Source organism: Rhinolophus sinicus, chromosome 3 (genome assembly GCF_057876585.1).
Source record: "Rhinolophus sinicus isolate RSI-liver-muscle chromosome 3, RSI-T2T, whole genome shotgun sequence".
Lineage (NCBI taxonomy): Eukaryota > Metazoa > Chordata > Mammalia > Chiroptera > Rhinolophidae > Rhinolophus > Rhinolophus sinicus.
In genome coordinates this window covers 188,764,358-188,774,773 of record NC_142503.1, presented here as the reverse complement: position 1 = coordinate 188,774,773, position 10,416 = coordinate 188,764,358, and the positions used below count along the sequence as shown (strand labels likewise).

General features: G+C 45.0%; 1 protein-coding gene across 1 annotated transcript in view; it reads left to right on the top strand.

Annotated features, from left to right (window-relative positions):
* KCNK10 (potassium two pore domain channel subfamily K member 10) overlaps positions 1 to 9,748 on the top strand; it is a 134,766-nt gene extending 125,018 nt beyond the window's left edge. Inside the window, exon 8 of the transcript XR_012494570.2 lies at positions 9,640 to 9,748. The gene's annotated coding sequence lies outside the window, so the exon portion shown is untranslated. The remainder of the gene's footprint in view (positions 1 to 9,639) is intronic.
* The last annotated feature ends 668 nt before the right edge of the window (positions 9,749 to 10,416 follow it).

Genomic DNA, 10,416 nt, shown 5'->3' with positions numbered 1-10,416 from the left:
AAACTTCCAACCCAAGTTAATCAGCTCCTAATCTGAGTTTCTTTTACTCGGTCACAGTCACGCAGCTGCATGCTGGCATTTTTTTTTTTTTTTTTTTTTTTACTACATAGTGTTAAGACTATACAAAGAATTTTAAGCTGTTGCTATTTGCAAGTGAGTTGTAGTAAAGGGACATATGCTTTGAGCATTCTTTCAGTAAAGGCGATGTCGTTCCTTCTGACTTGTCCTCTCTCTGTCTCCTCTTCTATTTGTGAGAGAGGCGTGCCATGATGTCAACAGTGAATTCCTGGCTGTGAGACTGAGCAAGGCCAGCGGCCTACACAGTAGTCAAAGCCGAGAACTTCACCCATGTTAACCCAGTGTGACTCCTGGTCATGGTCTGGGCAGGGACAGATCTGGTTCTGGTTCATGTTTTTATCGTTTCCATGGGCCTGGCACAGGGCATGGGACCTGGAAGGAGCTCAAAGTGATCTTTCTAAAAGAAGCAAATTGCTCTGTGGGTCTTCTTGGCCTTCAGGATAAAACCCAGCCCCGCTGGGATATCAGGCCTGTGTGCATTTCTCCCTCATCATACAACAGCTTCTGCTGCCACCATTTATGAATCACTTGCAGGCTCCCCAAATGGTCCATGCTTTCTTCCATCCCAGGTCTTTGCACATGCTGTCCCTTTTGAAAGTCCTTCTCACTTAGGTGTCCTCCCCTCCCCCATTCCAGTATGACCTGACTCATTTGGGTCCCACAGTGCTGAACTGAAGATGTACCTCTGGGAAGTCTTTCCTCATTCCTCCCCATCCCCTCAGCGTGAGTTGGCTGCGTTCAGCACAGCTTGAGCGCTCCGTAACTATAGCACTTGCTATGCTGGATTTTAACTGCCGGCTTCCTTGTCTGTTTGACACAGATTATAAACTCCTCAGGGCAGGAATTATGCCTTTTATTTTCATTCTCAGCACTGAGCATTGCACCTGATACAATATAGACACTCAAATTATTGGCAGAATAATTTTAATACCCTGATTGATAGCACATTTGCATCCTTCAAGACAGATTTAATTTTTTTGTGAATTGGAAGATATTTAGAGCCAAGATTGGTGAAATAAGTAATTTACCCAACTCCTAAAGTATCATCTTAGTCAAAACCAAGTTTGCCTACAAAGTAATTAGTTTGATTTGTATTTTGGGCTTACTGAGAACTCCAAAATTTTAATCACAGTGATAAGCTGTTGAAATAACTAGCTTCGAAAGATGACTACTCTGAAGCATAGCTCTCATTTAGACATATAGAAAATGGAATGTTTATTTTAAAACCAGTATTGTTACTATGGAGAGTTTGGATGTCTATGAACTTTGTGAAATAGGAGTCAAATATATAGCAAATGTGCCACCACTTTTTATGTCTGTGTCCGAGGCAGATAGCTCCATCAATCACAGACTTCCTTCCCTGTTAATCCAGGTGCATTCTCAGAATCCATTTTAAGACTATACTCGAGGTTAGTAGTTTTATATTTTAAAGATGTTTATTGAAACATAGCTAAATACCATATTATATTGGTTTCAGGTGTACCTCATAGCTGTTCAACAGTACCCACCTGGCACTATATATAGTTATTTCCATATTATTGATTATATTCCCTATGCTAAAGAAGTAATCATCATGAGTCCAGCAGCCATCTGACACCGCACCATGCTATCACAATGTTATGGACTATATTTCCTATGCTGTGTATTACATCCCCCAGGCTTACTTGTTTTATACCTGGAATTTTGAATCTCTTATTCCCCTTTATCTTTCCCCCGTTTCTAAATTTTCAATTACATTTGACATTCAGTATTATTTTATCTTAATTTCAGGTGTACAGCATAGTGGTTAGAAATTTATATAATTTATGAAGTGACCCCCCCCCCCTTGTACGCACCTGACGCTGTACATAGTTATTACCATATTATCGATTATATTCCCCATGCTTTACATTACATCCCCATGACTATTTTATAACCACCAATTTGTATTTCTTAATCCCTTCACCTTTTTCACCCTGCCCCAATCTCCCTCCCATCTATCACCCCAATAGATCTAGTACCCCTCTGACACCACACATAGTTATCGCAATATTACTTACAATATTCCTTATGCTATACCCTACATCCCCAGGATTACTGTATAATAAGCAATTTGTACTTCTTGGTCCCTTCCCCTTTTTCACCCATCCTCAAACCCCCTGCCATCTGGCAACCATAAAAATACTCTCTGTATCTATGAGTTTGTTTCTGTTTCATTTATTTATTTTGTTCTTTAGATTCCACTTATAAGTGAAATCATATGACATCTGTCTTTCACTGTCTGACTTACTACACTCATCATAATACCCTCTAGGCCCATCCATGTTATCACAGATGGCAAGATTTCCTTCTTTTTTTCAGCAGAATAATATTCCACTGCATGTATGTGCCAGCTCTTCTTTATCTATTCACCTATTCAAGGACACACAGGTTGTCTTCATATCTTGGCCATTGTAAACAAAGTTGCAATGAACATATGGATGAGCGCATCCCATTGAAGTAGCATTTTGGGTTTGTTTGGATACATACACGTTAGTGGGATTCTTAGGTCCTTCTTTGTCTCTTGTTATAGTCTTTGTTTTAAAGTCTATTTTGTCTGATATAAGTAATGCTACTCCAACTTTTTTGTTTCGATTGTCATGAAATATCTTTTTCCTTCCCTTTACTTTCAGTCTGTGTGTGTCTTTTGGTCTGAAGTGAGTCTCTTATAGGTAGCATATGTAAGGGTCTTGTTTTCTTATCCATTCAGCCCCCCTATCTTTTGATTGGAGCATTTAATCCATTTACATTGAAAGTAATTGTTGATAGATATGTAGTTATTGCCATTTTATTGTTTGTGTTTTTCCTTTTTTTTTTTTTTCATCCTAAAGAAGTCCCTCTAAAATTCCTTATAATATTGGTTTGGTGATGATGAACTCCTTTAGCTTTTTCTCATCTGGGAAGCTTTTTATCTGTCGTTTGAATCTAAATGATAGCTTTGCTGGGTACAGTAATCTTGGTTATAGAGCCTTCCTTTTCATCACATTGAATATTTCCTGCCAATCCCTTCTGGCTTGCAAAGTGTCTATTGAGAAATCAGCTGACAGTCTAATGGGGGCTCCCTTGTAGGTAACCAACTGCTTTTCTCTTGCTGCTTTTAAGATTCTCTCTTTGTCTTCAATCTTTGGCATTTAATTATGACGTGTCTTGGTGTTGGCCTCTCTGGGTTCATCTTGTTTGGGACGCTTTGTGCTTTCTGGCCTAGTATATCTATTTCCTTCACCAGGTTAGGGACATTTTTTGTCACTATTTCTTCAAGTAGGTTTTCAATTCCTTGCTCTCTTTTCTTCTCTTTCTGGTACCTGCATAACGTGAATGTTGGTATGCTTGATATTGTCCCAGAGGCCCCTTAATCTGTCCTCATTTTTTTGGATTTTTTTTCTTTTTGCTGTTCAGATTGGGTATTTTCTGCTACTTTATCTTCTAAATCGTTGATTCAATCCTCTACTTCATCTAATCTAATGCTGATTCCTTGTAATGTTTTCTTCATTTCAGTTATTGTATTCTTTATTTCTGACTGGTTCTTTTTTATGTTTTCTATCTTCAACTTTATGTTTCCTATCTCTTTTTGGAAGTTCTCCCTGAGATCACTGATCATCCTTATAACCAGTGTTTGGAACTCTTTGTCTGGTAGGTTGCTTGTCTCCATTTTGTTCAGTTCTTTTTCTGGAGGTTTGTTCTGTTCTTTAATTTGGGACATGTTTGTCTCCCCCTTTTGACTGCCTCCCTGTGTTTGTTTCTATGTATGAGGTAGTGCTGTTATGTCTTTTGGTCTTAATAGAGTGGCCTTATGTAGTAGGTGTGCTGTGGGGCTCAGTGGTGCAGCCTTCCTGGTCACTTGAGCCACCCATACCAGGTGTGTCCCTTGTGTGTGCCCTCCTGTTGTAGTTGAGCCTTGGTTGCTGTTTGCATGTCAATGGGTGGGATTGATCCTTGGGCTCATTGGTTGTGAGGACTGGCTGTGACTACAGTGGAGGAGTTGTGGAGCAGGAGCTGACCCTACAGAGCAGGATCTGCCTCAGCAGTGGTCTGGTGCCTGCCTAATCAGCCCCTTGGGTGCGTCAAATTGGAGGCACCTGGGTGATACTCCGGCTGGGTTTGAGGCTGGCCACTGGGTGTGCCAGTCCCAGGGTCACCTGGGAGGGGACCCACTGCAGGCCAAGTTCAGCCGCAGCCTGTGCCACACCTGGGCCCACCCGGCAGGAGCCACAAAGCAATCTGCAAATGGTCACCACCTGTGTAGTGCTTGGGAGTACCTCGAGAGGCCAAGTCATGAATCAAGGCCAGCTGCTGGGCTTAGGGCTATTCAGCCAGTGATATGGGACACACTCGAGACAGACGCCACTTCTGTTTATTTTGTGAACCTTTAAGAGACCCTAGAAAAGTCTGCAGCATGATCCAAGGCAGGCGGTTTGTACAAAAAAGCCACTGGAAGCACCTTGGGTGTGCCTGAAAGTTGGAAGGGGTGTGGTCTCAGAATCACCAGGGCTAGCAAATGAATGAATGGTGTCAGCTAGCTGGATGAAAACTCAGATATTGTGGCCACCTGTGTCTGCACGCCGGGAAGGGGAGGGTTCAATAAAGAAATAATGACTTCCACCAGCTCCTCCATTTGGGAGAAAGCTGCTCTTTCAGCTATCTTCCCGAAGGCAGATAACTCATTTTCCCCGGTATGTTCCTGTCGCCTCTCCAACTGCTGCCCCAGCGCTGGAGCTCAGAGCCAATGATTCCATCGGTGAGTAAGTCCTTGTGGAGTCCCTTTAAGAGGAGCTCCTGGGGTGCCAGCTGCTCTTTGTCTCACTCAGCCACAATATCCACTGGTTTCCAGAGCCAGAAATTATGGGGACTTCTCTCTCTGTCACTGGAAACTGGGCTGGGGAGCCTGGTGTCATGTTGGGACCCCTTGTTCCTTCAGGCGGGGGATCCCTGCAGCTCAGCTATCCCTCCAGATTTTTAATGGTCACACGTAGGTGTGGGATCAGTCTGTTCCATGTCTCTTCCCCTCCTACCAGTCTTGAGGTGGCTTCTTCTGCAAGTCCTGAGTTGTAGGGCTTTGGTTCAGCAAGATTTCAGGTGATTCTCAATGATGGTTTGTGGGGACAGAGCCCCAGAAAGCAGTTTCCAGGCTCTCGGCCTCACATAGAAAGGTGCTGGCTCAGGTAGTAAATGGCCATCAACTATGATTGCATAGCCATCAGCTGTGGCTAGTTGGCCGTCAGCTGTAACCAGTGAGCCATTGGCCATTAATATAACTGCTGTGGCTAGGCTAGCAGAAAGAGAAATGGGGGCTAGCAAGAAGATGGTGGCTGAGCTAGCAAGAGCGGATTGCAGAGAGGCAGATGCTGCCAGCGAGAATATAGTGATATGACTCCCCCATCTATGGCTCCGTGGGTGTTCCTTTTTGGCCTCACCATGTCCTGTGTTCTTATGTGGGGAGCAGGACCAGAGACCCCGCAGGCTGCCCCACATGACAAATGGCACAGTGAGCAGGGTCTCCCGCACCACATGGTTGTTTTGTAGTTTAGTGGTAATTTTGATGTGGTTGTGAGAGAAGGTAGGCACAGCATTTACATACTCTGCCTTCTTGACTGGAGTCCCTTTTCTGATAAGAGACCCTAAAGGAGTCCTAAAGGTGATTACAGGAGAGCAAGAGGTGGCCTTGTACAAAGGAAGATTAAAAAAAGAAATCAAGAGGTTAGAATTTTCTGTCAGAATCCCCCATGGCTCCTGTCTATAAAGCCCTTGACTATGTACTAAGCACACACACATATTTAATGATTTTATTATTAAATATTTAAGTAGTTTTGTATCTAATGTTTAATATTTCTATTCACCTAGTGTTATTTTTATCCTATGCTGTTATCTGTACAGAAGAAGATAACTGATCCCTTGGAAAAAACATACAACTCAGTATTTGACAAGTCTTTTTCTTCAGAGAGTATGTGTCCCCTTTTCAACTTGTTTCCTTTTGCTTTTTTATTCATGTTTTAACCCTAAGAGAAACTCAAGAACCTTTCAACAGTTGCTGGCTTGTCAGGCCCATCAAAAGTTCAAGCCTGACAGTCTCACTTGTTTTCAAATGACAAAAATGCAATCCCTGTTTGCTATGGGGGCACCCGAATTGCCAGAAAACTTGAGTGACTTGCCCAAGATCACACCCAACACCCAGTGGCTGACAGGGCCAGGATATAGACCATGCTTAGCTCCGCATCTCGTTGGCACCTCCCTGCGGAGAAACTTCTAATCCAAACATAAAAACCAAAGTAGAGGGAATAGGCGCTTCTTTGGTAGACACCATCTCTTTGTTGTCAAAGGCACCAGATAGGCCAGGACAACACATTGTTACCAAGGGGCCAAAGTTCCCTTTTCAAGGACCCCGAGCAGGGTTCTTTTCCTCCTCCACCTCGTGAAGACAATTATGAGACCAAAAGTGATCTTTAACAGCAGCACAAGCTTTTTATTCCAATGGAGAAGGGGGAGTACAGCTCTCAAATCAACTGCTCATTCCTAGGCAGTCAAGAGGCGGTCTAAATAGGATAGTAGAAATGAAGGGGAGGTTTAGGTAAATAGGTAGGAGGAATATCCATGGATTTTCTGGGAAATGGGCAGCAGCAGCTTTGTCAGAATCAGGGTTCCACCCTCTTTTAGCTTAGTTATGGTCTTTTCTGGCTATTGTCATGGCAATTGTCAACTATTATGGCAGTGGTAGGTGTGTTATTTAGAACGGAGATTATAATGAGCTTTAAAATCTTTTGGAGGCCACTTAAAAGATAGCCATCTTGCTTTGCAGTGGTTTCGGCTAGTCTTGACAAGTTCTTAGCTGTTGACTACCCGCTTTCCTGTTCTCAGAAATAGATGGAGTTAGAGTTGGGGGAGAGGTACAGCCAGGCCTCTGAGACCTTCAGGGCCAAGACCATCTGTCACCAGTCACTTAATTGAGTTTCTTAAGGACAGGATACTGGCCAATGGGAGTTAGAGGACTCTTCCTCCCCCTCCAGTAAAAGATGAGCAAGAAACCACAAGGTACCATCTGCAGTTGAGACCTCTTCAGCTTCCCTTGTATCTCGGCTAAAGCACTGAATTAGTGAGGCTCAAGCACTAGTGATGCCTTGTAATACCTGGATGTCAGCGGCACCCCCTATGCCACCCAGACCCACCCATCTCAGTCCAGAAAGTTGAGCTAGCACTCAGGTTAGGGGCTGTCTGTAATATTAGTAGGGAAGGTCAGAAAGTTCCCTACTTCTCCGGAAATGTGTGTGTAATGGAAAAGACAAGGTAGTATCTTCACCTTCATTTTTTCCTGTCTCCCGCTCTTGTTCCCTGAGTCCCACCCTTTTAGGAGCAGCTAAGGGCAAAGGTCTGGTGAAAGGAACTGGGTGTGCTTACCCATTACAGAAACATTTGGAATACCTTCCCTAGTCCTACCCTATCCTGGATGGTTTCTCTTCACCTCATGTGACTCTTGGAGGGAGAAAATGGGGGTGACTGGCTGCCTCTCCACCTTTCCCTCCTACCTGGGTTCTCCTTCCTTACACAGTCTCTTGGAGTTGCTATCTGATTAATCTGCAGCATGTTGGGTAACTGGCCTTCAGCAAGAAGTTCCTCTTGCAGTTGGGGAGGGTTTGGCTATAGAGGATGCTATTGTATCTATCCACTTCCTATGTTTCATATGGACTCTTTCCAGTCTTCTATGATCTTATTCAAAAATACCTCTTGGCATTTAAAGATCATTTTACATTGGAAGACCCTACTTCCCTCTGCCCTTATTAATAGTATTTGTGTGCTTTGGAGTTCAGTTTCTCTTGGCCCTACAAAAATCTCCAGTTTTTTCCTTTTTTTTTAAGGTCCATCCCATGAGCCCTGTGGGGCCTGGGAGGTAAGCAGGGGTGGCAGTGCAGAAACAGCCATATATGGGAGGGGACTCTAGACTCGGGCAGAGTCTGTGCCCTTCTTTAGGCAGGACTGTGGCAAGCAAAGGCGTTGCCTTCCATTGTCCTACAATACACAGACCCTGTTATCCAGGCTGGGCAAAGCACACAGAGACCATCACCTGGGTCTATGTGGGCCAGGAAAACCTTCCCTGGCAGTCACTAGATAGTTTTGATAAAAAGTGGTTTTCCTTCTCTTGTCCCCATCATTGCCATCTCTCCCTGCACGGCTGTCAAGCCCCAGGTTTCTTTCAGCTGTCCCAGTCAGCTCGGACACGTCCCCAAGAGCCCTGCATGGTCTGTGGGTGCAGGCCTCGTGACCACCCTCACTATTCAGGGCACTTTCATGAGTCCTGGACTGTTTACTCCCATATTTTTCCTCAGGAGGCATCTTAGTCCAATTGTTCTGAATGCAACAAAACTGTGTGGGGAAATCTCCCATTACACTGGGGGTTCGAATTGTAGTTAACAGCCACAAAACGATACTCCTCTGGCCCTGCCCTCAGCTGCCCCATGGGGCTCCAGCGCCTCAAGTTTTGTTTTGATCTGAGAGTCCTCCAAGAAAGCCTCTCTCAGTCAGTACTCATCATTTCTGTCTTCAGCTGCTAGGCTGGGTGAGGGCTCTGGGCCGCTGCCAACATTCAAACTGGCAGGTAAGCCATGGACGATGCCAGAAGGTCCTGGGGTTGGTGCTTAACTACAGAAATCCAAGCAAAGGTCCAGGGAGGTGCTTGTGCCAAAGACATTGAAAACATCACTGTCAAGCCTGCTGTTGCCCGTGTTGCTATGAGTCACCAGAAGTCACAGGCCTTGTGTGTATCAGTAGGACCAGTCTTTCTCTACAACTCTGAATTTTCACTTTCCTTTTCACAGGTTGGCCCTTGAAAGAACCCAGGGGAGGACGATGCCCACCCTTCCTTAGGGTGGGGCCAGGAGAAGGGGCACACAGGGTCTTAGTCATCCCAGTAGCCCCTACTGGAGAAGGAAGAGGAGTGGGATGAGATAATAGGGTCTGAATCATGGCCCCGATCAAAAACTCACCGCAGTTTTCCAAATTGCACTAAAAAATTGAGACCTGCCAATATAGGGGCCGAGAACATTAAGGTCACTTATTCCAAATGTCCTCACAGAGCCCAAGTCCCCTCTGCAGAAACCCTGATAAATGGCCCTCTAACCACTATTTGCACATTTCTAACATGAATGGGGAGGGGTCTAGAATGGAATGCAACATGCCTGATGTGGCACCCATCCTTGCATGTCAGGCTCTCCTTGGTGTACTTGGAATGGAAAGTACTATCTCCCAGCACACACTTTACGTCCCCAGGAATAGGTTTCAGGAATCTCCTTATGCTTCCTGATGCCCCCAGCTAATCCAGGCCACCTCTGGGAGTTGATACTTTGGTGTATCACCATTGCCAGGCTTCCAACCTTTTGTGTCAGTCCAGCACGTGGGAACTGGCAAGCCATTAAAGTGACAAAGGGGAATAAGACAGAAATGAGAGGGTACAAGGAGAAAAAGGCGCACAACATGCATCCATTAAGAGGTTGGAGGGAAGGAGCAACAGAGTGGTTTCAAATTTAGTTTTCATCTTCTAACGAGCTTCTGGGTTTCCAGTACAGGGAGAAGATGATCACTCATTCATCCATCCCTTCACCAACGAACACTTATTGAATGCCTACTGTGTGCTGCTCATGGTGCTCAAATGTGGAGCTCAGTGATGGAGGTAAGACATTGTTTCTACCCAAAGGGCCTCACTATCTAGTCAGGGCCAGACCTATGAAACCAATAAATGTTATAGAATGTGGCCACAGCAATGAAAGAGGTGTGCCCAGGGTAGGGGGACAATTCTGCCAAGGGGGGTGAGCAGGCAGGAGTCATGGCAGGCTTTAGGAAGAGACCTGAATAACAGCTGGCCTGGGGGGTGAGGGTAGGTGAGGGTTCCATGCTGAGAAGAACCATGTGCAAAGGCACAGAGACGTGCAGGTCGGGGTGGGTTCAAGGATCTATGAACGATGGGGTGCTGCTCGAATGGAAAGACCAAGATGGGGGTGTGGGGGAACCAGGCCACGGCAGCTTCAAATACCATGTTGGGGAACTTGGTCTTTATCCTCTGTGCTGTGTATATATGTGGGGGCGCTGATGTTGATGGGGAAGGGTGAGGCCTTAGAGGCAGGTCCACTTCAAACTTTTCCCAGGAACACAAAGGCAGAACCACATGAAGGAACAGCACTGGGGATTTATGAAGGGCTGCTAACCCTTTCAGGTAGGAAAATAGAGTTCACCTATATCTGGCCATCCCGTTAAAGTGATTTCTTCAAAGTAGCAGCACTGAGACCTGAACCTAGTTATTCAGAACTGTGATGCAGTGTCTTCTTTCTCAGAAACTAATTC